The sequence below is a fragment of the Prinia subflava genome, chromosome 2 (genome assembly GCF_021018805.1).
Source record: "Prinia subflava isolate CZ2003 ecotype Zambia chromosome 2, Cam_Psub_1.2, whole genome shotgun sequence".
Lineage (NCBI taxonomy): Eukaryota > Metazoa > Chordata > Aves > Passeriformes > Cisticolidae > Prinia > Prinia subflava.
Window position 1 is genome coordinate 19,041,839 of NC_086248.1, and position 25,068 is coordinate 19,066,906.

A 25,068-nucleotide genomic window follows, 5' to 3' on the forward strand; every position below is an offset into this window, starting at 1 on the left:
GTCCTGTCATTATATCAAAAGGCAAACAAAAAACTAAGAGCATAATAAAAACACCTCACCCATTTTCTTAACTTAGAACAGCCAAGTAAGAGCAATATAAAGCCATCACTTTTTATTTTTTTTTTTTTAATAGAATACCAGATTCCTGCTCTTGCTGTCTTTTCCCTTCTGACTGATACAGGTCCACCACATTCATTCTTTTTCAAGCTTTTGCATAGAACTGTTTCTGGGTTTTTTTTCCCTGTCCTATTAAACTCTCATGTCACTCGGCCAAAACCAAGAAGAAAGTCATATCTAACTGCTTAATTTCTGAATAAGGTAGAAAAGAAAACAGGTCCAACTAGGAAAAAAGTACTAAAGCTTTCTGCAGAATACAAAAATGAAGCAAACAAACAAAACGACAAGAAAAAAATAATAATAAATAACCTGTTTCAAGATTTTAAGCAGTTATCCTTCAGAAACTGGAAGTATATAAAAAATGCACAGAAGAAACAGGAGACCTAGGAATGCTGAAGGATTTTTGCAATACCCAGTAATTGAAGAAAACTGCAGATAATTTAAGTATTGAAAATTCAATGTTTCATTTGAATTCAGACTTCAGGCAAAGATTTCTTAAGATGGAGAACAAGTATTGTAAACCACTTTTCAAAAGCAAGAAAACATTTAATCAGAAATAGCAAGTGGAGATATAGATTCAGCTCTCATTAAAAAAAAAAAAACAAACATGGTTTGGGATGAATGCTTGCCCAGAATTCAAAGAAACTCCTATTTTTAAAGCATATACAGTCTAGTCTCATTAGCATCAAGACAAGATCAGTACTAAGAAAAAAAAATCTGGAACTGATGCTAAGTCTGATTTTGGTAGTTGCATATAAAACTTGTTTCGTATCTTTCTCAACTTCAGTAATTTGCGGATTGATAACCAGTACATGCAACTGACTGATACACAGGCCCTTGACTCAAGCTGATGGAGGTGCATTTACACATTTGGATGCATGTATCACAGAACGAAAACAAAACTAGGAAAGTGCAAGAACCTAGAGGAGAGATGCAGGACTCTCAAGCGGCTCTTAATAAAACTGCTGTTTATTGCATAGATGAAATTACAGCAATCTTGGGTCTTGGGTAAGAAGAGACAGCTTAAAGTTTCCAGTCACAACTGAGAACATGCTTGAGAGACCCTTAAGTTCTGGTTACAATACATTATATCTTTTTCTGTACTGAATATGCTGATTTACAACATCCACTATTTAAAAGTGCAGCTAAACAAGAAGCCATAAATCACAGCTGGTGGTAAACAGGATCCTGCCTGATGTTTACCACTGCTTCTCCCACTATCACACAGCTCTCTGGGATGACCAATAATGGAAGTGGTGCCTTTGCACTCTATTGCTTCCTTCTCATCTTGTGCCAGCCTAAAGATGGATGAGCCAACTTAATGATCACTGATTATTGCTCACCTAATCCCATTTTTGCTGCCACACCTATACTTACATGTGTTTTATACCCCTTTTACATACTGCCCCATATATCCCTTTTCTGCACAATAGGAAACAAGAAAACTGCTTTTCTATGTAAGTGTTAAAGGGATATACAGTGAGAATATTACAGTTTCAGTCTTTCTGTGACATACGGGTTTCAGACTATTCCTACAGCTGAAAATTTGCTGTGCCTTTTTTTTCCCAATGCCATAGCACATAAAGCATCACGTCAGGATTTTCTGTTTTGCAGATAAGGATATTTTATTTTTTGATTAGAAGGTGCAGTACAGGGCACCTCCCCTGCTCCTGCTTAGGTTCTCTTCATTACATGAATGTCAAAGCCTTACTTTAGCTTTTGTTACCCACCTTTGATTTCTGTACTACAGGGATACATTTTCTGTATTCAGATGATTCTCACTGGCATTCATGGGCCATTAAAAATCCTGGGAGTAATCTTAGATAATCTCTCTCCATTGCTTGTACCTGAAACTCAGCTATTATTTTCTTCTTATAAAAGAGGAACAGCATTCTAGCACAAATGCTCAAAAAAAAAAATCCTAGGGATTTAATTTTAGTCCCAATAAACCGAAGTCAATTGAAAATTCTCAGTCAAGCCAGGCTTTCATTGTAAAAATAATTAATTTAAATCTTGTCACAAATGTTGACATCTTTTCAAGTTGTAACATTCATAGCATAGTTATTACCATAACTATAAAACTTCATGTAGAAGGACATATTTCAGGATTCTGCAGTTTTCTTACACAAAATCTACCTGAACCATTTTGTCAACTGCTGTCAAGGCCCCCAAACTATGCTGGTTTTCATACTCATTAAAAATTCCTTCAGGTTTCTGAACAAGCACAGAGTACATTACCAGATTATAAACATATGCAACATCTTCATTTAGAAATGAAAGACACTTAAAAAATACCTAAGTAGTATAGTTTTAAATTCTAGTATTTCCAAGACAGTCTCAGAATATCAAGGGCCAAACTACCAACTAAATACTTCAGGTTAATGCAATGAAAATATTTGTTAATAAAGAATGAAGAAAAATTCACACACAAATGAAGCTTTAGTAATTTTATTTTTAAAAAAGACAACAAAAACTGAACACAAAAATGAAAACCTAATCAGACAGTACAGGAGCCTTTCAAAAATTATAGTTGAAAAACAGAATAGATTTCTATGGAGACATTCAAAAAAAAATGAAAGAGAAACAAGGGGAAAAAAAAGAAACCAACAAAAAACCCAATCACAATAATACAAATAATGTACTTAAAGATATACAAAAAAAAAATCCATATTAGTAGCCCTCTTTATTGCTTGTTTTCCTGATTGTGCTAGGGTTTGTTTTATTTTTTTAAGAATGATCAATTATTAAAACAAAGAGCAATTGAAATCTAATTGTTATTATAAGCATGGAAATGCTAATCATACTCATTTTTCTGCACTCACAAAGTGAGGGGGTTTTTGTTTGTTTGAGACTTGTACACACAATAAAAATTCTCAAATTTACAGGAAAACACTAGGACAGAAACACTGAAGAGCTAAAGATGAAAGAGGCTTCTGGAGATCATCTAATTCAAAGCCCCGTGAAAATCATAGAATGTTAAGGGGTTGGAACGGACCTTAAAGATCATCTAATCCCAAACCCTCCCTCCATGGGCAGGAACATCTCCCACTAGACCAGGCTGCTCTGCTCAGGATAATGTGCAGTCAGGTTTGGAGTACTGCCAATCATGGAAATCTTGGATAAACCAAGGTGGGCCTTTTCCAGTGTTTGACAACCCTCACTGTTGTGAAAAATAAAAAATCCTTGTTCAACAGAATTTCCTGTGTTCCAATTTTTGTTCATTGCCTCTTTCAGTGGCCACTTCTGAGGACACTCTGGCTCAGTCTTCATTGCCACCTTCCAGCTGGGAATTTTTCCATGTTGGTAAGATTGCTCTGAGCCTTCTCTTTAGCTCTACAGTCACAGCTCTCTCAGCCTCTTCTCATATGCCAGATGCTCCACCTCCTTGATCTATTTGGGCCTTTTTTGCACTTGCTCCTGCATGCCCATATCTCTCCTGCAAGGGGAGCAAGGGACTGGAACACAGGACTTGAGATGCTGCCTCACAATGCAGTGCTGAGCGGAGGGGCAGGATCACCTCCCTCCACCTGCTGGCAATGTTCTGGCTATTGCTGCTGAGAGAGCTGCTGTCTTTAGCAACAAAGCTGTATTGCTGGCTCAGTTTAATTTGGTGACCACTAGGTCCTTTTCTGTAAAGTTGCTTTCCAACCTCTCAGCCTCCAGCCTCTACTGCTGTCTGGAGTTATTCTTTCCCAGGTGCAGGACTGTGCACTATCCTTTCTTGAACTTCACATCAGCCTATTCTCCAACCAGTGCCAGTCCCCCTGAGAGGCAGCACAACCATCTGATATTATCAGCTAGTACTCCCGGTTTTGTACCATACACGAACTTTCTGAGGACTCTCTGTCCCAACAGCCAAGCCACCAGATGGTAAACATTACTGGATCCATTATTTTCCTCACTATGGCACTAGTGACAATCCTCAACTTGGACTTCATGCCACAGATCACAACTCTTTTGACTATGGCCAGTTTTCAATTGCACCTCCCCATTCATCAAATACATATTCTATCAATTTGTCTATGATGTGATGTCTAAGATGAGAGCCAGTGTCAAAAAAATTTGCTCTATGTATGACAAGCATCCACTCTTAGACCCCCATCCACCAATCCAATGACTTAACTGGAGATGACTATGATGCTGGTCAGGTGAAATTTCCCCATTATAAATCACTGCAGAGTACTTCCAAACATGTTTTTGTCTATCACGTTTGGAAGTGGATTCCAGGTGAATTTGCTCTATTACCTCTCCAAGGATCTTGCCAAGGATCCATGTTTACTCTCAAAGACAGGCTTTCCTCCAGTCCCAACTGCCATGATGTTTCAAAAATTATCAGGAGAGGCCTTGCAATAAGGTCAGCCAGCTCCTTCACCCATTTTGAATACCTTCTGTGAGCTCCTGCCCACTTGTGTATGTATGTTCTGTTGAAGTGTTCCATAACTTGCCTCCAACAGGTCAAAGTCTTGTTTGCTCCAGATTTTCCCACTGGTATGGGGCACCCGGGTTTGCAGATGTGTTAGACTATTACAGGTGAAGAAGGCACTGAGTACCTCGGCCTTTTCCATATCCTCCATCAGATCCTTTGTCCAACTCAGCAGTGTTTTGCTGCTGATGGAGCTGTAGAATCCTTTCCTGTGACCCTTCATGCCCCCATGAATGCAAATCCAGGTGGGCTTTGGCTTTCATAACCCAATTCCTATATGATGATACAGTATTTCCACATTTCTCCCAGGTCACCTGTCTCTGCTTTCACCTCTTGTACGCTTCCTTTTTGTATTTGAGTTCAGTGAGAAACTCCTTGTCCATCATGCAAGCCTCCTGCTGCCTTTGCTTGTTGGGATGGACTATTCCTAACCTTAGGGGAGGTGATCCTTGAAAATCAGTGAGGGGATCTCTTCTAGACCCCTCTTCTCTCCAGGACTCTCCATGTATCCTATGGGATTCTTTCAAGCTGATCTCTGAACAGCCCAAAGTCTGCTTGCCAGAACTCTGAAGTCAGGATCCTGCTTTTTACCATCTTTTGTCCTCCAAGGGGCTTGAACACCCATCAGCATTTTATTGAGTCATGGAAAGAAAAGTGGCTGAGAATGCTGTCATCAGATATGGAAAAGCTGCAAATGTTTCTTAAAATTTAAAGGTAAATGCAAGCTCTTACCTGAAAATTGACAGTTGAAGAATTGAAGGAAGCTCTTGCATTTAGAAAAATATGACTTTTAAACATTTTTAAGTTCCAATTTCAACTTAATTTTATTTATATTTGTCGTGGTTGGGGGGGGGAGGTGAATTTTTCCAGGGAGATGTGGGCAGTCCAATCAGTAATCAGCTTTTCTGCTGGCACCTGGATTGGTCACTCGGAGGTTTGGACACGCCTCTGAGGACACAAAGAGTTAAAAGCAGGAGTCTGAGGGGCTCGGCCTCTTTTCAGATCCCGGTTTCAGCAGAGAGACGTCTCAGGCCTCCTTCCCCTGCCCGGCCACGAGGCTGGGTGGGGGAGGGGAAACACGTGGTAGGCTCAGGTAAGCCGGAGCCCCCGGGGGGGGGGAGAAGAGAAGGGACAGGACTGGAACTGAGCTGCCCCGTCCAGGATGGAGGGGTGGAAAACTGTGGAAGTGCCTTCTGTGTGTGCTCACCCCCCTCCTCCCCCCCAAACTCCGGGAGAAGGTGCTCAGCCACGTGGGGGTTTGCGGAGCCTGGGAGTGCCTCCGCCTGCAGCACCCTGCTGAGAAGAAACTGTTAACCCTTGCTTGGCAGAAAGAAACTTTTCTTAGACATTGATTCTCATGACTGGTGATTTTGGAAAAAAAAGAGAAGGAAGCAGCCTGAGACCGAGGTGATAAAGCATGATTGGAAGGAACCTGATGGGCAAAGAATGAGAGGAGTAGCCTTGGAGCTGGACTTTTCTTGTATAATGTCAGCCATGGACTGAACTTGAGTCTCTTTTGAACATAAACTGAATTTTTGGGTGGATGCAGCTGCCCTTGCTTTTGCTACAGTGACTGGCACTTGAAGAGTGGAGCGAGCAGAGAAAAGAGGGGGAGGGTGAGGTGGCGCCCTCTGCCCTCAGGGCAGACCTGCTCCTGGAACCCCGGCCCCTGGGTGAAAAGGGGAGAGCTCGGCATGCAGCATCCTTAAAAAGCCCTGTATGTAGTTGTGGCCTATGAGACAGCGGGGAGAGCGCTGGACATAGGAAAAAGAGAGTGTCACCTTAGCAGACTTCTCCGGGCAGTGCTATGAGTGACATGGAAACACATAAGGGGTAGACCCGTGTTTTCTGAGGAACAGTCTGTGGTGCGAGAGAGACTCCTCTCTCCCTTGCTGAATTGAAGATTAGTTTGTTTTTGAGTGGTGATTGTTTGATCTAAAACCCAAGGGTTGGTCTGTGAAGAGTGATGGGTGGGGAGGTAGAAACTGGGAGAAGAAATGTTCTAAGAAGTTTTTATTTCTGTCTCTGTGTGTGTTTAAGAGTATCTCTGTCCCTGTTCTTATGTAATTAATAAAGTTTTGGTGGGGTTTTTTTTGTTTTCAAGATTTAAGCCTGCTCTGCTCTGTTCCTGATCACATCCCACAGGAGTTGTTAGAGAAAAAACATATATTCATGGGTGCACTAACATCTGGCCAGTGCTAACCCATGACAATATTACTTACATCATTTACTGAATTCCTTTCCCTGATAAAGCCTCAAACCAGTTCCCAACTAGTTTGGTTAGGCTAGAATATAATTTTGAATTACCTGTATCTACAAAGTCAAAGGAAGCACCAACTCTTGCCATTCTCCTCTAGGAAACTAACATATTGAATGACTAGTCCTGCAGTTTCAGTAACAGATTATAACATTTCCAATATAGGCGCACACACACACATATACATGGGTGGTATATCTACTTTTTTCCCTAGAGAAAAACATACATACATAGATCATACATAAGTTAAAGTAGCTCAGACTTATATGATCTTGTCAGACTTGTGAAAACAGATAAGCTGTTATAACATGATGAGCTGGAAAGACCAGTTGATCATACTGAAAATTTTGTCCAGTGAGAGCACCATACTGCCATGATCGGACCAGGTCAGTCACTTTAGCTCTTTGTGTAAGGACCTCTAAGTGAATATGAACTCCACATTTGAAATCAGTTCTGTGGACTCCTTTGGATTTTTTTTAGGCATTGTATTTCACTTGCAATGTTCTTACAGGAGGCAGTGTATACATTAGAAAATTGTTTCAAATAATTTTGAAATTACTTAAAAAATGAAAAATATGTAAAAATGCTTGGTTCTAATTTTACTGGTAAAAGCCACTTCTAAGTTCATAAATTGCCTGTAAGTCTGTAAGTAAAAGACAGATTCTCCTCCATGTTACATCCTTGCTTTCATCCAAGGGTCATAAGATGGGCTCACTCCATGAAGAAGATAAAGGATATGATAGATAATTGGCATTCTGAAATTGCTTGGTCTATGATCATAAGAGCTGAAGGATAAAACAGCTAGTAAAATAACAGTCTGAAGTGTCTTTTTTACACTAAGAAATATTTAAGACTGTAACATAAAATGAAGGATACAGCAGTCAAGAACAACATATTTCTCAATTAAGAGGATATGGGACCCAATAACTCCTACTGACCATTTCTCCACTTCATCAGCAGTGAATAAAAGAGCAGTTTTGGGAGTCAGATAATAGAAGCTTGTTCAAGTTAACTTACAGTAAAATTCTGAAATGAACCTGCAGGGAGACTCAGATTGCCCAGTTAGTCTAACATGCTAGCACAAAAAGGCAAGTATATTCTCATTTTTTCAGCAAGGTGTCTCTACATAAAATGCAAACACAGAGCATGTGGAAACAGGCTTGGTGGTATAAGCATATTCTCTCACCCTTCAAAAATCAGGTTTTGGAAAGTCTGGCTTGAGGGAAAAATTAGAACAGCTTATTTAGTATTAGGCAGTAACATTAAAACAGATGAGGGATAAAAGTGCAGATTTCAAGGCATCCATGTCAGTCACATCTACCTGATGAACTCCTTGCCCTTCTGACAAACATTTATTTACATTTTTTTAAAAAGAATTTTCAGCATAATTGAGCATTTGATAAAAGGTGGAAACAACAGTTATAAAAGTAAAAAAAAAAATTAAAAATATTTTAAAACATCAATAAAAACAACAATAGGAGTATTTTCGTAAGTATATCTTATAAAATGCAATTTTTAGTTAAATAAGAAATTGTTGAGTAATTAAGAAATTATTTTTTCATTTTCTGTTACATATGTTTGATATATCTTAGGACTGGAACAGTTAATTGTTTTTGAACAGTTTCAATGCCTTCCACAGTCAAAAGCAATATGAACAAATCTTTTTAAAGTTACAGAGGTAAAAAAAGGGATTACTAATGCTAGTGGATTTACTGATTGTACATTGTTCACAATAACTAGAACCTTAATTATGGACTAAAATCCCTTGTTCTGTCTATACAGAGATACAGAGATCATGTAGCCCAAATTCATCACACCAGATTCTAGGTACTTTACTGAAATCTCTAAGATAAGAATATATTTATACAGACCTCCCTGAGGTTTCAGTGAACAGAGACAGTGATCCCCAAAGAACTCAGAGATTAACCATGCTTTGAAGGTGCCTCTCATGGAAGATATGTCCTAAAGCAGTTTCACGACAGAGAAATGCTGAAATAGCAATTTTAGGTAAACACTTTCCATATATTAGAGTTGAACTATAGGGAAGCTTTTTTTAAAAAAATAACCCATTCAAAAAGAAAATTTCCGAAAACATAATTTGAAATAAAACAAGTTGTGAGGAAATCAGAAGCTGGCATTATGATCTGATGATAGGCAAAGGCCAGCCTCACCACCAAATGAGTGGAAACGAGCAAGACAGAAAGGAGCACTAAATGAAGAGGAAACTAGTCTTTGTTTGAAATGGTACAAAAGGGCAGAAAGAGCGATGAATGGAAAAGTGAGAAGGAAAACAATGATGTCTCACAGCCTGTTCATAAATCACAGACCTCCCTAGCTCAACCACTTTATGTTCTCTCCACATAATATCCATCCAACTTATGTTTGCCACAACTGAACAATCCTAATTGTGAAGATCGGGTTAAGAGGACAACAAAGAGTTTTCACTTTCTTCAGACATGTTCAAGTCACACATACCTTGTAAGGACATCTTCCCAGGATGGAAGAAGAGCTGTGAACCCAGTTATTAACCCCAGTTAAACAACTAGAGCTATGCTTGTTCCACCAGCAGTGCGTTTTCTCCAAGTATATTTATTCAATGATAACCTTATCATCATTCAGAAATATATCCCTGAAAAACTTTATCAGGAGGCAGTGAAATACAAGTGAAAACTTGAAGTCTCAGTACTGTCCCAGCTGTTTCATGCATGCCATCACAAGCATCATAAACATACAATCCTAGTGCACACAAAAATCTAATTTTTAAAATGAACAAAACTAACAAATAGGCATACCTAATATGTATGCAACTGTTGCCCAAATATATATACATACAAATAGCTAGTTGCTACCATAAGTGTGACTTACATTTTTAGGTGTGAAGGCTTACCTACATTTAAAGAGTCTGTTTCCAGAGTGTTTCAAGAACTGCAAATTATAGCATTATATAATTCTAATTTGATCCTGAATTTGCTTGTCCAAATTCACAACTTAATACATCTAAAGATGTAAAAATGATAGAGTAAGATAAATAAAAATGTAAATAAATACGAGCAGTAAATAAAAATGAGCATTCCCCAAAAGATAAATTATCTCTTAAATGAAAAAAATCTTTCTTTGATGCTCAGAAATGCAGCAAGTTTCCACCTTGACTATCTCCACTAATATCTTCTCTCCTGGTTTTCCTAACTTCTCTCTATCAAAGCATTTCTACAGATTTCTGCATAGTCACCTACACCTAATCCAACGTAAGTTGCCTCTGGTCTTGTTTGTTTGTTTCTAATTTGTTTTGTTTTGTTTTTTAATTACCACAAAATGTCACTGCCTTTATTGCATAAGATAGATCTTCTTTTTGGACATATCCCTAAGGAAGGCCTTTCAAAATTTCTGACTCAGTCCTTTCCACGTTAAATTAGGGATAATTCATATTTCATGTACAAAAAGAGCTTTTTTTAAAATTGGAACATTATTTTGGGGAATCACGTTAGGTTTACATGTGAAAAGCATCCCAAATTATTATGTTGGCAGAAATAAAAGTGTGAGCATTCTTCTGAATATTTAAATTTGTCCTACATGAATACAGAAATAAGTCTTCCTTTTATAGTTTGCGTTATTCATATCATTGGGACAGAATTCCAAAACAGGACCACCGATTCACAATACAAGCAGACATATTCTTAATTATTTTTTTCCTCACTATAAAGCTGAGCTTTTTACTCTGCAGTACTTAGACAGTCTCAGGATGGGTATTTTCCTACAGATTTTGTTTGTTTCTTGAAAAACAATGAGAAAACAATGTTTTTCTGTGCTTGTTTGATGTCTTTATTGGCTTATTTTCATACATCTTGAGACAGGAGTAGTTTGGAGAGAAAAAAAGCAAAATGAGACAAAGAAAAGAACATAATCCCTATTGAAACAGTAACATAGCCTACAGTCAGGGATTGTCACTTCTTCACAGAGAAAAAACTGACAGAATTCTTTTGGAAGATACTGATGACACTGCAGTGGGGGTAACCTTCTTTAAGATGGCAAATCCACCCAAGCAACACAGCCAAAGGGAAGTAAAGATCATATCTACATGGAATTAGTGAGTTTAAGCTTATTATTTTAGAGAACCTTGTGTGAGTGGGAAAAATAAGATTGCAATAAGCAACATATACACGGACACGAATTGTGTTCTCCTAGACTACATGATTTCCACTGTGAATTTCAATAGTGCCAAAGCAATTCTTACATCTGAGACTGGAAAGAATACAGATTTAGAATACTGAAAATACTCAGTGCTCTGCAACCTATTCTCAAATTACATAAGATCATGGAAGACCAGCAATAGAATTTGGCCCTCTATATTTTTGTTATTTTCTAGGCAAACACTGCTTTCCAATATAAAATGCTTTCAATCACCAACAGAAAAATTACTGTAAGTATTTTAAATTATTTTAAAAAACTATTAAGAAATTATTTCATTACTAAAAGGCACTGTACATTCCTCAGGACTTAAAACATCAGTATCCTATGCCAAAATACAGTAGTATGTCCCAATTATTTACTGGTGAATAAAGAAGTAGGTTTGGAGTAATTTCTGTACACTCATGCTGAAATTTTGCTTTGTAGAGATACCTTAAAAGTCATCCAGTTCCAAGACCCTTGCCACATGCAAGCATGCCACCCACTATATCAGGCTTGTCAAAACCCCATCAGCCTGGATTCAAATAGCTCCAGTGATGGATGATCCACAACTTCTCTAGGAAATCTGTTCTGCCTTACCACTGTCATGGTAAAGAATTTCCTCTTTACATCTATTCTAAATCTCTTTTAGTTTAAAACCATTAACTCTTATCACTACATGTCCACATAAAAATGGCTGTCCTTTTTTGTAAACCCCCTTTAGGCAGTGTAAGGCAACACTGAAATTTCCCCAGAGCCCAGGCTGAACAGCCCCATCTCTCTCAGCCTGTCTTCACAGGAGAGGGGCTCCAGCCCTCTGATCCTCTGTGTGGCCCCACTGTGGACCTCCTCTGGTAGGTGCACATCTTCCCTGTGCTGGGCAGCCCAGAGCTGGATGCAGCACTCCAGGTGGAGTCTCACCAGAGTGGAGCAGAAGGGTAGAATTTCCTCCCTTGCCCTCCTGCTCACACTGCTTTGGATGCAGCCCAGGGTGGGATCAGCTTTCTGGGGAGCAAGTGCACACTCTTGGCTCATGTCCAGCTTTTCATCCTATCTCAGGTGCATCCTGTCTCCATGGGACCTCATCCTTCTGCCAAGTCAGTATTTCTTAACATCAACTATACATATATATACAAAGATAATGTAAAATGCAGTGTATGGTGCAGACAGAAAGCCTTTGCCCTTGACCAAGTCCATGGCCATCATCCCACAGAAAGAATATAAAGACACAGCATAAATGCCACGCGAATATCTGAATTTTGCAAAGCAGTCTCATGGATTTATTTCAGTATCTTAATTATAACATAACAGTAGCTTACTGGGGTGGGTCAGACGGGAGGTCAGATTGAGTGTGTGTCAACAAATGTATTTTAAACCATTTTAGGGGATTAATTTAAAAACAAAGTGAGCATCATAAATTTTAAATAACATTAACCATAGTAAGGTCAGGTTTTACAGTCAAGTAGAAATATTCCATACTCACACATAGGCCAATTTGTAAAATCACCATAATTATTTCAGTTCTTATATGGATACACGCAATGGATAGAATGAAGAGCTGTCACTGTCCTAAAAAATACAACAATTTGAATGTATTTAAATCAAATGGGAAAATGAAGCTACCTGTAAAAAATAAGTGATCTAACAAAACAGGTGACCTATCAGTGAATCAAACCTTGCTCAAGACTGAACTAAACCACTTTAGAATGTACCCAGGATTTAACAAGAGCAGCACTGAAATCCTGAAATCAATACCTCAGCCCAGGCCACCCGTGCCTAGCTGGGTGTGCCACACATGGGGACCCCACCTTGCTCTGCCTGCAGGATCTCAAGTGGGCTTTTGGACCATGACAAGCCCCAGCAGACTGTGGGAAGTGGCAGGGGCACGTGCAGAGCAGGAGCAACCACACCTGCAGCTAGGGATGGAAATGTGGTGTGTGTCAACAGGGATTGTTTAGCAGTTTGTAGAAGTCACACCAGTACTGAAAGGGTAAGGGCAGACAGAAATGGGCAAACCATAGAAGCAAACTGTACTCATGGAAGAACAAGCTTTATGGTAGAGAGTATATCCTCTAAAAAAAAACATGAGTGAATGGATTGGTAAAATTCTTCAGAGTGTTCAGAGCCCCTGTTCTGTAATTCTGCATCCCACTTGATGAACTGTTCACAAAGCGAAAGTCTAACACAGAGAATAAATTAATAGAAAAGGGGAAGGATGCTGAAAGGAACATCAGTGAAAAAATGCAAATAAATGGCAGATCACCAGCCTAACAAGCACAGATGTGAGAGGTCAAGAGACCAAAAGAACTAAAAAAGAACAGCATAAGCAAGAAATTAAGTGAGAATAAAGCATATCTTGGCAAAGTAGCCATTAAAGATAGAAAAAGTAAAAATCCTGAAAGATAGGAAAGTCATTAGAAATCAGAAAAAATCAAACTTCATAAATTGCAAAAATCTGAGAAAGTAAAATAAAACCAGAATGAGGATAGGCATTTAAAATTATGATAGTTACCATCAGATAGCAATAGAGTGCAACTCAGGACACCTCAGGCCACTGATGTTAATTAACAAATCATGGAATAGCAGGAAAGTTCCAAATGACTATTGAAAGCACACTATTGCCCTTAGATAAGCAAACAGGACATCCTAGGTAACTACAAACAGACAAGCAGCTATTATATACAAGTAAAATAACCATCATTGTCTGATATTAACACATTGGAAACAAAGTCACCAAAGTTAAAGGAAAACCAACTTCTCAAAATGGCCTTTATTTCTTGGAGAAATTCACAAGTCAGTTTGATAAATTGAGTGCATAATGGAATTTATTTATTCTATAAATGTGGATAAATTTGAAAAATCTGCAGTGACCTGGTGAATCAAGTGGTTCCACAGAGCAGCAAAACTGATCTTGCTTGGTTTTACAAAGATTTCCATCCAATATACTCATAAAAAGCCTTTTTTTTAATGTCCCCAGTTCACCATGTTCTCCCTTTCTTAGTGTCTCCCAGCATTCCTTGGGTTCCACTGCTTCCACAGGACTGGGCAAGCAGCTGGACACAAGTACATGCACCAGGGTATCCAGGAGACTAAGAGCTACCAGCCACACCACAGCTGTAAGAGTCTTGTAAAGGCACTTTACTGCCCCTGCTGAAGTAACTAGCTCAGCTGTCTCTAACAAGTTGAATTTTTACACAGGCTTCACTTGTTTAACAGTACAATTAAACAGTCACCAAGAGAAAACAAAGGAAAGAGGAAGGTGGACTAAGGGACAGTTAGACTAATGGACTCAAAGTTTGCATATAATTTTTAACCTTATATTTAGGTTAAAAATAAAGGCTACCAAGATGGCTTGTAAGAAACAAAAATTAATTGAATAATTAATGAAGAAAAAACCCTTCATTGGGGAGTTATAATTTAATGGTGTGATTTTTGATAATGGATATAAAGAGGCATATTTCAAAGAATATGCACAGCAGAATCAAGAGGATACTCTGTGAAGAAGCAAGTTAAAATGATTGCCCAGCTTAACATTGCAATCCAATGCAACATGTTATAAGAAATCTCAAATAGGAGTGACAGTTGATAACTACATAGTGTCTCTGCACAGCACAGGTAAAATGTAAAACACTCCATTACTTATGCTGTTATGTGTTAAAAAAATCAAAATTATAAAACTGAGTGAAAAGCTATAAAAATTGTCATCAAGAACTCAGTAATGAGAAAAACATGTGAAACTTTTTAATTTTAATGTATTAATCAGTGATAATAAATAATTTGATAGGGATATTTATCTAAGTATTGCCAAAATATAGTTTAAGTTATCAAATTTTTTATTAATGGATATTCCTGAGCTCTTGAATGTGTCGGTTTGTTGTTTGGTTTTTTTTTAGACTTTGGCATCCTTTTCATTTAACGTTAATCAGTATCATTTCCCAAAATTGTATCATTACATCTCTCCAGTCATCTAAAAAATGCTGACATAAATTCTTCATTAAAAATCATTTCATTTCTTGATTCAGTTACAGATAGATAAAATTTTGCAGAGCTTTGCGAAGTAGAAGATGCAAACAGGAAAAATGTTCCTCAAACATCACGTTGAATAGCCAGTTCTGTACATTTCATACAGGTTGTTTGCCATGAAAGCTGTATTTTGGTGAATTCTGACTAAAAAAATGCTCGAACTGAGCAGGACAGTAAAATGAAAAAAAGTTAGACATTTCAATGAACTATGTCCACTGCCTTACTGCCTCTCTTACCAGACAAAAAATGTGCAAGTGGAAGGATGCTATTGAAATTCTTCTTCATAATTTCAATTACACAAACACTATTATTCTATTATTGCAGGAAAACTAAAACTTCCTTAACTAGTAATTTTCTATTCTGCATATCTAAATTCACAACTCAAGATCTCCAGGATGTCCTCAAGGAGTTTGCAGGAATCCATTACCTGAAGCCAAAAGAAACATTTTCCTGTGAAAGAACAAAAAGCAAGAAATGAGCTCCTTTCTCATTCCTCAAATTCCCTGACAACCCATGTGAAACTCTCACTTGTAAGCAATACTGAGGGAAGCTGTAACTTGTCTGTGCTTCAGTTGGCTGCTGACTGCTACCGCAGTCATTAGCCTTCTAAACGCTTGGCTTTTCTCATGGGCATAGGGATCCTCAAATTACAGAAGGAACAACAGCAGGTAAGCCAAGGAAACATATCACCACTTCATTTTTTAGAGTCCACACAAGGAGAGAAGGCATGGCAACCTGGGTTTATGTGCAGATGTTTCCAGATACACCCATTACCTTCACAGGCCTTCAGCTGTTTAGTGAAAAGATCTTTTTCATCAACAAACATCATAGTCAAGCATAATCTGAAATCAGTCACTGGTCAGTAAAATGTAAGAGAAAAAAAGGAAAAAAGAGCCAAGTCTTATATTCCTATAATTTGTCTTTCTACAGTGTCTTGGGTTGAAAAATATAACCAAAAATGTGTATTCTATTTTCATCTATTGAAACCAATTGGGAGATATTCTTCTTTATGTCTTGTAACTCTAGGGGGGGAAGAGGGCGGATGACTTCTGTTAATGGGACAACTGATAACACCAGATAAGACAGTGTTTCTTATCTCTTTCATCAACTTTGTCCATCCTCCAGGGGATATCTTCTGTTAATGGGCCATTAAGGCTCACCAATGACATGACACATTACCTCATTCCATTGTGAGATGCTCCACCCAGTGGGAGGAGCCAAAGCCTTTCTACCAGGATAAAAACTGCAATCCCAAACACCAATTTAGCTGGTTTTCTACTGAATTCTTGGTGGAAGACTGGACCCATCCTGCTAGCACTGGACCCTTTTTTTCTACAGGATCATCTCTTCTTCACAGAACAACACCTGTAAACACCAGGACGATTTATTTGGACTGCTTCCAACACCCTGATAAGAGGGTGTCAGGTTGTATCTCTGATTCCGTCAGGGTTTTCTAGGACTTTTGTTTGTTTGCTTGTTTGTTTGTTTTTTGTACTACTGCAATTGTATTTTTTTTAATATTCCTAGTAAAGAACTGTTATTCCTATTCCCATATTTTTGCCTGAAAGCTCCTAATTGCAAAATTGTGATAATTTGGAGTGAGAGGGTTTTTACATTCTCCATTCCAAGGGAAACTCCAGTTTTCCCTGACAGATATCTGTCTTTCCAAACCAAGACACACAAGACAAACAAACCTTTTGGTTTTGGTTTTTATATGAAATTCACATTATATTCTCTGGTTTAGCCAAGTAAGTATGTTAAACACATTCAGAAGGGACAGACTGGAAAAATAGATAAATACAGCTGTTATCAAAAACATTAGTGAGTGGTTTATTCCAATGGAATACATTTAGTCTGGAAGAATTTGCATTATGGCTTAATTTAAAACTGCATTTTCAAGAAGTAGTTTCCCATATTTATAATGAACCATTTAAAAAAGAAGACACGAATCCAATTAAAATTGAGGCAGTTTTCAGTTCTGCTTTACCTTTTCACACACAAAGACAGTAATAACATAGTACTGTATCTGAGTATGAGAATTCAAGAATAATAATAACATAGTCCAGGAAGGAACCTTGGTATATAATGCAGTTTAACACAATTGGATTTCATATTTCTGTCACTTGAACAATTTGTAAAAGATCCAAATGAATCAAAAAAGTCATTCACAAAATATAATGAAGACATTAGAGCAGGAAAAAAGAGAACTGTCAGTATTTCACTGACACTGTTGCAACACTATCCTTATCAGCACTCTCACTGTTCCCTCCATTCATCTTCCATCTCCTAGAATGAAACACTTGGATTCCCCTATCTTATATCCATGCATGGTGACAGCTCAGTAAAGCCCTTGTGCCTGGCTGCCTGTATTTCCACAATTATTTGCATTTTGTTCAAAAAGCTGTAATAGAAATCTGTAATGGACTTATTCTATAAAATATTACTAGAAGCTAGTTATGATGTCATTTGCACACATGACATTGTCATCTCGTTCTTCTGTGCTTTTTTTACTGCCTTTTCATACTGTAAATCCCCAGTTGGGATTCCAGGAACATTCCCAGGAACAGAATTAACCAACACCAAAGGAATCTCTTACCCATTAAGATTTTTCTTGGATCAACATTAATTAGCCTCATGGTATTTGTATAATCCAACATCCAATTGAAAGCACTTTAAAGGGCAATACCCTTTCATGATTCTCCCATCTTACCAGAGATCAAAGTCTGGAAACTACTGCTGCAAGCACCACAGTTGGAGCTTTCCTTTCAGTGCTGCTCTGCAGCAGGACACCCCTCTGTACAAATTACACTGCAGTGATAGCCCAACTAGATGGCATTATCTACATGTTTTAAAATTACATTCTAAACAGAAAAGGAAGAGCTCACTAAATTAGTCAAATACACTGAGCTTGAGTGCCTCCAGTAGTAAATAAACAGATTCAAAGACTAAGAAAGGTATTTTCATAGAAGTTTTTTTGTTAGCAATGTAGAAAGGAACTGTAAGAAAAAGTTACAGATAGACTGAAAAGAGCATAGTGTACTTATTTGTAAAGTGTACTAAATACAACCAAATCACTCTTCTACAAAAAACATCACTAAGGATCTAGGAGACCGTATTCAGTATTAGATAAAAGGGTACAATGAAAGTACATCTTAAATCTGCAATATCAAGTTATGTGCTATGCGACAATATGACTGAAGAGCACATACCAGAAGACTATAAAACTTTTTTTTTTTTACTAACTGTAGATACCAGGATTTCCAGTGATCTCACGTGTAATTAATGCTGCATTCTTCCAATTAAGGTAGGAAATACTTATTATATTGGATTGTATCACAAACTTTGCATTTTTAGTGTTTTACCATCTAAGGTTAAAAATCTAGCACCAGCTAATAACACATAAACACAGTAGTAATAATGCTGCACATACAGAAAAAGAAACAGCATAGTGTGCTCACTGTATGCCCTGCCAAAAAGCAAGATCTTTCTGTGTTTGTGTTTAACAGCAATGCCTGAAGAAATTTCAGTATTATACTGCATTACATTTCACAGAAATGCAAACATAACAGTTTCTGTTCTGGAAAACATACTCCTGCAGCAACATTAAATCTGGAAGAAAAATATCAACAAATACTCAATAAACTATTATCAAGGACATCTCCTAAATTATACTACCCCTTCCACATCAATTTTGTCATTACTGGAATAAGGACATCGAAAACCTTTAATTTATTCATTCATATTACCAAATTAAAACCTGCTGAATCAGAAAACATGACTTAAATATAATGTACTCCAACAAAACAATAGTGGGTGAAAATGGTGATAGAGAGTCTGGAAAGCAACAAAGTTCAGCCATAGTCTTTAAATGTCTTATTCCACAGGAACAAAGGACTAAACACTAAAACTCACTGTAAAGCCTCACACTGTACTTCTACATTAGATACCCCCTTCATCTCCACAGTTTTTATTTCAATAGTAAAAAATGACTTTAAAAATATTGTCCCTACCCAGTCACAGCCTGAGTGCTGCTATTCCCAGCATGTGGAAACATTAAGTCGAGACAGGATTGTGCAGTTTAACAGCTCCTCCACAGTAGTTTGCTCACTGTGGTCTACTATTATCCTCAAGTAAACAGAGTTATATTATGAAAAGAGATAAGCCAACAGACATCCATCACACTGCAGACTGATGATGAGACAGAGTTACTTGGGAATAAATGGCCCATTTTAAATGCACATACTCTTTGCAACTTTGAGATTAAAAAAAAAAATGCATTCAGTGGCAAACAACCTGGTAAACAGGTTGCATAATAAGAGTTAACACTTCCACTAGGAAATAATAGGGAAAGCAGTATTCAGACCTTTACTGTTACACATCAGAAATAACCAATGTTGCTGTTCTCAAATATTATTTCATCCTTTTATCATTCCGGATGTAACTACCCTTTGCAAAAGACCCAAAACTAGGCACTATTTTAAAATAATTTATTTACAAAATAGCTCGCTGTTTGTATTTGGCATCTCCATAAACTATAATTGACAGCCCCATTTCTGACATAGGTGAATGCAGATATGTACACTCCATGAAGCATCTCTCCTACAATATATGTTCACAGAGCTTCCAAAAACCCACATAACCCAGCAAGAAATGCATTATTCAGCATTTACTGTATTCACCGACAATTTATCTAGTTTAGACCTAATAATGTGAGGCTCTAACATCCTAATTAGTATCAGTGAGAAGCTGATTGACAGAAGAGAATAAAAGCAGAAGCAGAACAGCCTGACAGATGGGGGAAATGAGCACATTTCAAGGCCAAGAGAGCAGCTCAAATTTGCATGGGAGCATTTCCTATACACAATGAAGTTGTAAAATGGTTCTGCACAAGTAATTTATAAAGAGCATGTCTAATTGTAAAGCTTTAAAAATTACTTTTGCTTTTGCAATAACAGCATAAAACATGCAGAGATTCTTCTGAAAAACTATCCCTTTGCATGCTCAAATAAACTAAGAAGCAGTTTAAATTTTATTTTTGGTAACTGAGTATTGCAGACCCTCATTAAGGAAAAACCCCATAATACAAACACAAACTTTAACTTCAAAGGACAATCTTAAAATATCTTGTGTTTCACCAGCTCATCAATATGTCTTCACAATCCTTGAAAGATACACGTAGAAACTTTGTTGAATGTACACTGAGGGTTACGGACCCTGCATGTGAAAAGTAGTTTATCTGTTTAAATTTATAGAAATACTAGATTTTGAATTTTTCCTTCACATTTGCTGTGTAATATTGGTAGCACTACTGTCAACATCAATATACTTACTGAGTCACAATCTTGTTTTGAGTATGAATCTTGCAAGACTTAAGATTTTGCCACGGGGAGGGTGGGTAGGAGGTGGAGGGGGAAGCTCTTTGATTTTAGGTGTATTTGCTATAAATGGATCTGTTTGTTTTGATGCTCATTTTACAGGAGACACCTAAAAGGTACCTACTGAGTTGTGTGTGTCACCTGCATGCCCCTCCCCCTCTCCCCACTGGTTAGACTTTGATTTTTAGGAAATTGCAAATCCCTATCACATAAAAATCACTATTGAAGATATTCAAAGGTGAGTATGCAAAGGCTTGTAAAGTCACAGGCTATACGCAATTAAAAAAAAAAAAAAAAAAAGCTGATTCTAGATGGAGCCATCTGACATAGCAGATGTCTGTTAAGGCATTTCTGAATGAACCAGGAAGTACTTGAATTTTTACAAGATCACCTTGTGTTCATATATATGTGTGTGTATGTGTGTGTGTGTGTGTGTGTGTGTGTGGTGTGTGTGTGTGTCCTGGGTTATGTAACAACAAAAAAAAAAGTATTCTATTTCATCTGTTGAAACCAGTTGGGGGATGGTTTCTTTTTTCTTTATCTCTTGTAGCTGCAGGGAGGAGGAGGAGGGTGGATGCCTTCTGATAATAGACCAGCTGTTAAAACCAGGTGGGGCAGTGTTTGTTATCTCTTTCATCAACTTTGTCCACCCCCCGGGCATATCTTCTGTTTATGGGCCATTAAGGCTCACCAGTGACATGACACGTTACACCATCCCATTGTGACATGCTCCACCCAATGAGGGGGCAGCCAACCATTCCCTACCCAGATAAAAATTGAGATGTAGGAACACCAAGCATCCACTTTTCCACTGGATTCTCAGAGGAAGACCAGACTCATCTCACTGCCAGTACAGGATCATCTCTACTCCAACAGAACCACCTCTGTCACTCCAGGAGGATTTATTTGGACTGCTTCCAGCACCCTGGCCAACAGGGTGTCAGGTCGTACTCCTGACTCTGTCAGGGTTTTCTAGGACTTTTGTTTGTTTGCTTGCCTTTTTGTTTTGTTTTGTTTTAATTACTGCATTTGTATTTTTTAATATTCCTAGTAAAGAACTGTTATTCCTATTCTCATATTTTTGCCTGAAAGCTTCTAATTGCAAAATTATAATAATTTGGAGAGAGGGGTTTTTACATTCTCCATTCCAAGGGAAACTCCAGTTTTCCCTGACAGATACCTGTCTTTCCAAACTAAGACAATATACAATTCTGAATTCAATTACATATATTTTTTGTGTATAAATAAATGCATAATCCTAATAGAATATTTTTCCTGAAGAAATCAAAGCAGATTAGAGAAGAATTTAAACCAGAGATGATCTTTCTAAATGCTTAGGTGTGGGAGATCTCTTTTCCTTTTGAGGTTCAGAACATGTTGAACCTAAACAAAGATACACCACAGAAGTGAAACAGAGACCCTTTATAACCCTTGAAAAAGACAGGTTTAGCAGGCTAAATCTTCTGGACACTGTGTTGCCACAAGTATCAAAATCACGCTTTCAGCATTTCTCCTTGAGGTTTGTATCCTACAAATTGCCCAGTCCTTTCATCCTTGCAAAACATAATTTTATTAACTCTCTATCCCCATTTACATCCTTTCAGAAAATGTAGCACTTGCACAAGGCAAAGTTGAACTATTATGCCTACAGATTATGATGTCACCCACATTTCACTGAATTCCATTTAAAAAAAATAATTACTTCTTTTAATACACTTAATTTGTTGTTCTATATTGGTAAGATAGATGAAAATAATTCTTTTGTGTATTAATATTTGTATTTCTTGTGAGCCCAAATCTCTGGTTCTGTGATATTAAGGGGAGACAGTGGAAAATACAGATCAATTCAAGATGCAGCTGAGGGCACTACAAGTGTAGTACACTTCAGAAACTCAGCTCCATTTAGCATGGTTATGAAGTTTGCCTCTAAAGCAGACAATATAATGGGAACCATGGCAACTTCTCAACTATGGCAAAAGAGGCAAGAGCATGAACTATAAATATTCAAATTGCATGCAGCTTATAATTTTGCTTTTAAATATATGATGAATAAAGAACTATTTAACTTTATAAAAGTCTGTTTTTGTGTAATTTCCACTACTGCTTAAATCTCAAAGTTTTCAAAGGCTTCTGAGGAAGACACAACAGCCACAGTGCATGGAGGAGGTTGCAGCCCAGATATGAAAGTCTTAACCATGAGTCATACTAAACATGTTTTATAAATTAAGTTCTTATCCTATTAACACCACACAGCACAGCTTAGGACACCCCAATATACACTTCAGTAAGAAGTCAGACTTTCTCCCCACCAGGAGAAGGCAGCAGTTCAAGCTGTCCTTCTCCACCCTGGTCACCTGCTGAAGAAGCTGAAATCTTCCTCCGAATTTGAACTAACTGTATTTATCAGACCTCTTCTAGCTCCTCAATGTTCTAGAAATAAAGAACTTCTTTGATACTAGTCCTTTGACTGAGTTATTTAGAAGTTTCATGATAAAATATCCAATTGCATCTCTACAATAGCTTAAATGTGTCTAAAGCAAATATCTTTCCCTTTCCACTTCCACTTGCATATTCCACATTTTGTTTCACATCCGACTAATGGAAGATCACTTAAAAGTTTTTCAAGGTTTAATGTTCAATTTTTTGGACTGGATCACCAAAAAGTTTTACAACTTAACTGCAATAGTGTGTTGCCAGGAGGTTCTGTCCCTGGCTAGCCGACGTGCAGTTTCTCCCAACTAGAAATATGTAAACAATGGGAGACAGTTAAAAAAACATGCCAATGTTTACATTAGCAAGCGGGAGAAACTGCACGTCGGCTAGCCAGGGACAGAACCTCCTGGCAACATCAGTGTTCTCTGAAAATAGGTATTAGCTTAATTAAGATATGATGCTATCAGAATCGAAGGTATAATTTTAAAATTGTGAAATTTTTTTGTGTTTCTGCTTTAAGAAATAAAACTTAAGCAAAAATTATAGGCGTATAATCATGTAAGTCAGGAAAGCTTCTGGTATTTTCCAGATGGTAACCATTGCAAAATGACACTCATTTTTCTTCTATAGGATGAAACGGAAGATCAGCTATTTTTACAGGTGGCAATTCATCTTTCAAAGGTATACAGAATTATTAGTTTAGCTTTAGAGAAAGCACATTTAGACTCCTAATTCTGGACTGCAAACAAATTAATTTGGACCAAAATGATGCACTATTTTTCCCTGTTTAATCCCACAGAATTTTATTAAAAGCTATGAAATAGAAAACTGGCTGCTCTATTTCATTCTTGGTGTGAAGAATTTTCAATTCAAGAGGTAGCATCACCTTCAAATCATAGAATCACAGAATATGCTGAGTTTGAAGGGATGGGACACAGGATCATCGAGTTCTGTCACCATGAAATTTTCCTAGTTTATTGAGCGTTCATATTAAAGTAGAAGGTTTGCACCTTCTCACGCTCCTTTCATGTAAACACCAGTTGTGTTCTATAAACACTGCCATTGTTTTCACATTCCTTACTGAGACAGAAAAGACTGTGTGACAGTCCATTTGACCAATGTAGTGGAGAGGTGGGAATGCCACTCTCCAATCCATGAGCACCTTGCTAAAAGTATATAATAAGAAGTAATAAACAAAGCAAGATTCTCCCTGCTGCTCTGATCTCCCCAGACTCCAGATTCTCTGTGTCTTTTTCTGGCAAAGCTCACAGCGACAGAGTCCAACTCCCTGTCCTGCATAGAACATCCCGAGAGTCACACCGTGTGCCTGACAGCATGGTCCAAATGCTTTTTGAACTCTGTCAGGCTGATGCTGTGACCACTTCCCTGGGGAGCCTGTTTAGTGCCCAACCACCCTCTGGGTGAAGTATCTTTTTTTTTAATATCCAATCTAAACCTCCCCTGACACAACTTCAGGCCCTTCAGCTGGGTCCTGTCACTGGTCACCAGAGAAATCAGTGTCTGCCCCTCCCCTTCCCCTCATGAGATGCAATGGGGTCTTCTCTCATCCTCCTCCAGGAACAGACCAAGTGACCTCAGACATTCCTCACACAGTTTTCCCTCAAGGCTCTTCACCAACTTTGTTGCCATTTTTTGGATATTCTCTAACAGTTTATATCTTTCTTACACTGTGGTGCCCGAAACTGCACACAGTATTCAGGTGAGGCTGCCCCAGTGCAGAGCAGGGTGGGACAATCCCCTCCCTTCCTGGCTGGCAATGCCTTATGTACCTCAGGGCAGGGTTGGCCCTCCTGGCTGCCAGGGCGCTGCTGACTCATGTTCAGTTTCTGTCAGCAGGAGCCGAGGTCCCTTTCCACAGCACTGCTTTCTAGAATCTCAGTCCCCAGTCTGTCTGTACAGCCAGGGTTGCACTCTGCCTGTGCAGAATCCAGCACTTTCCCTTACTGAAAGCCATACATTTGGTGATTGCCCAGTCCTCCAAGTTGTTGAGGTCTCTCTTTGGAGCCCTCCTGCCCTCAAGGGAGACAACAGCTCCTTCCAGTTTTGTATCATCTGCAAACTGGTCCAGCACCCCTTCCAGTCCTGCATCCAAGTTGTTCATGAGGGTGTTGAAGAGCACAGGGCTGAGAATGGAGCCCTGTAGAACCCCAGCAGTGACAGGTCACCAGTCTGATGTCACCCCAGTCACTATAACTCTTTGTGCCTGACCCATGAGCCAATTGTTCACCCATAACATGATGTGTTTACCCAGCCGT

The 25,068-nt window shown here is 38.2% G+C and overlaps 1 protein-coding gene across 1 annotated transcript in view; it reads right to left on the minus strand.

Annotated features, from left to right (window-relative positions):
- The window catches only part of SNTG2 (syntrophin gamma 2), a 241,352-nt gene that overhangs the window by 138,715 nt on the left and 77,569 nt on the right, over nt 1-25,068 (minus strand). The window lies entirely within an intron of this gene.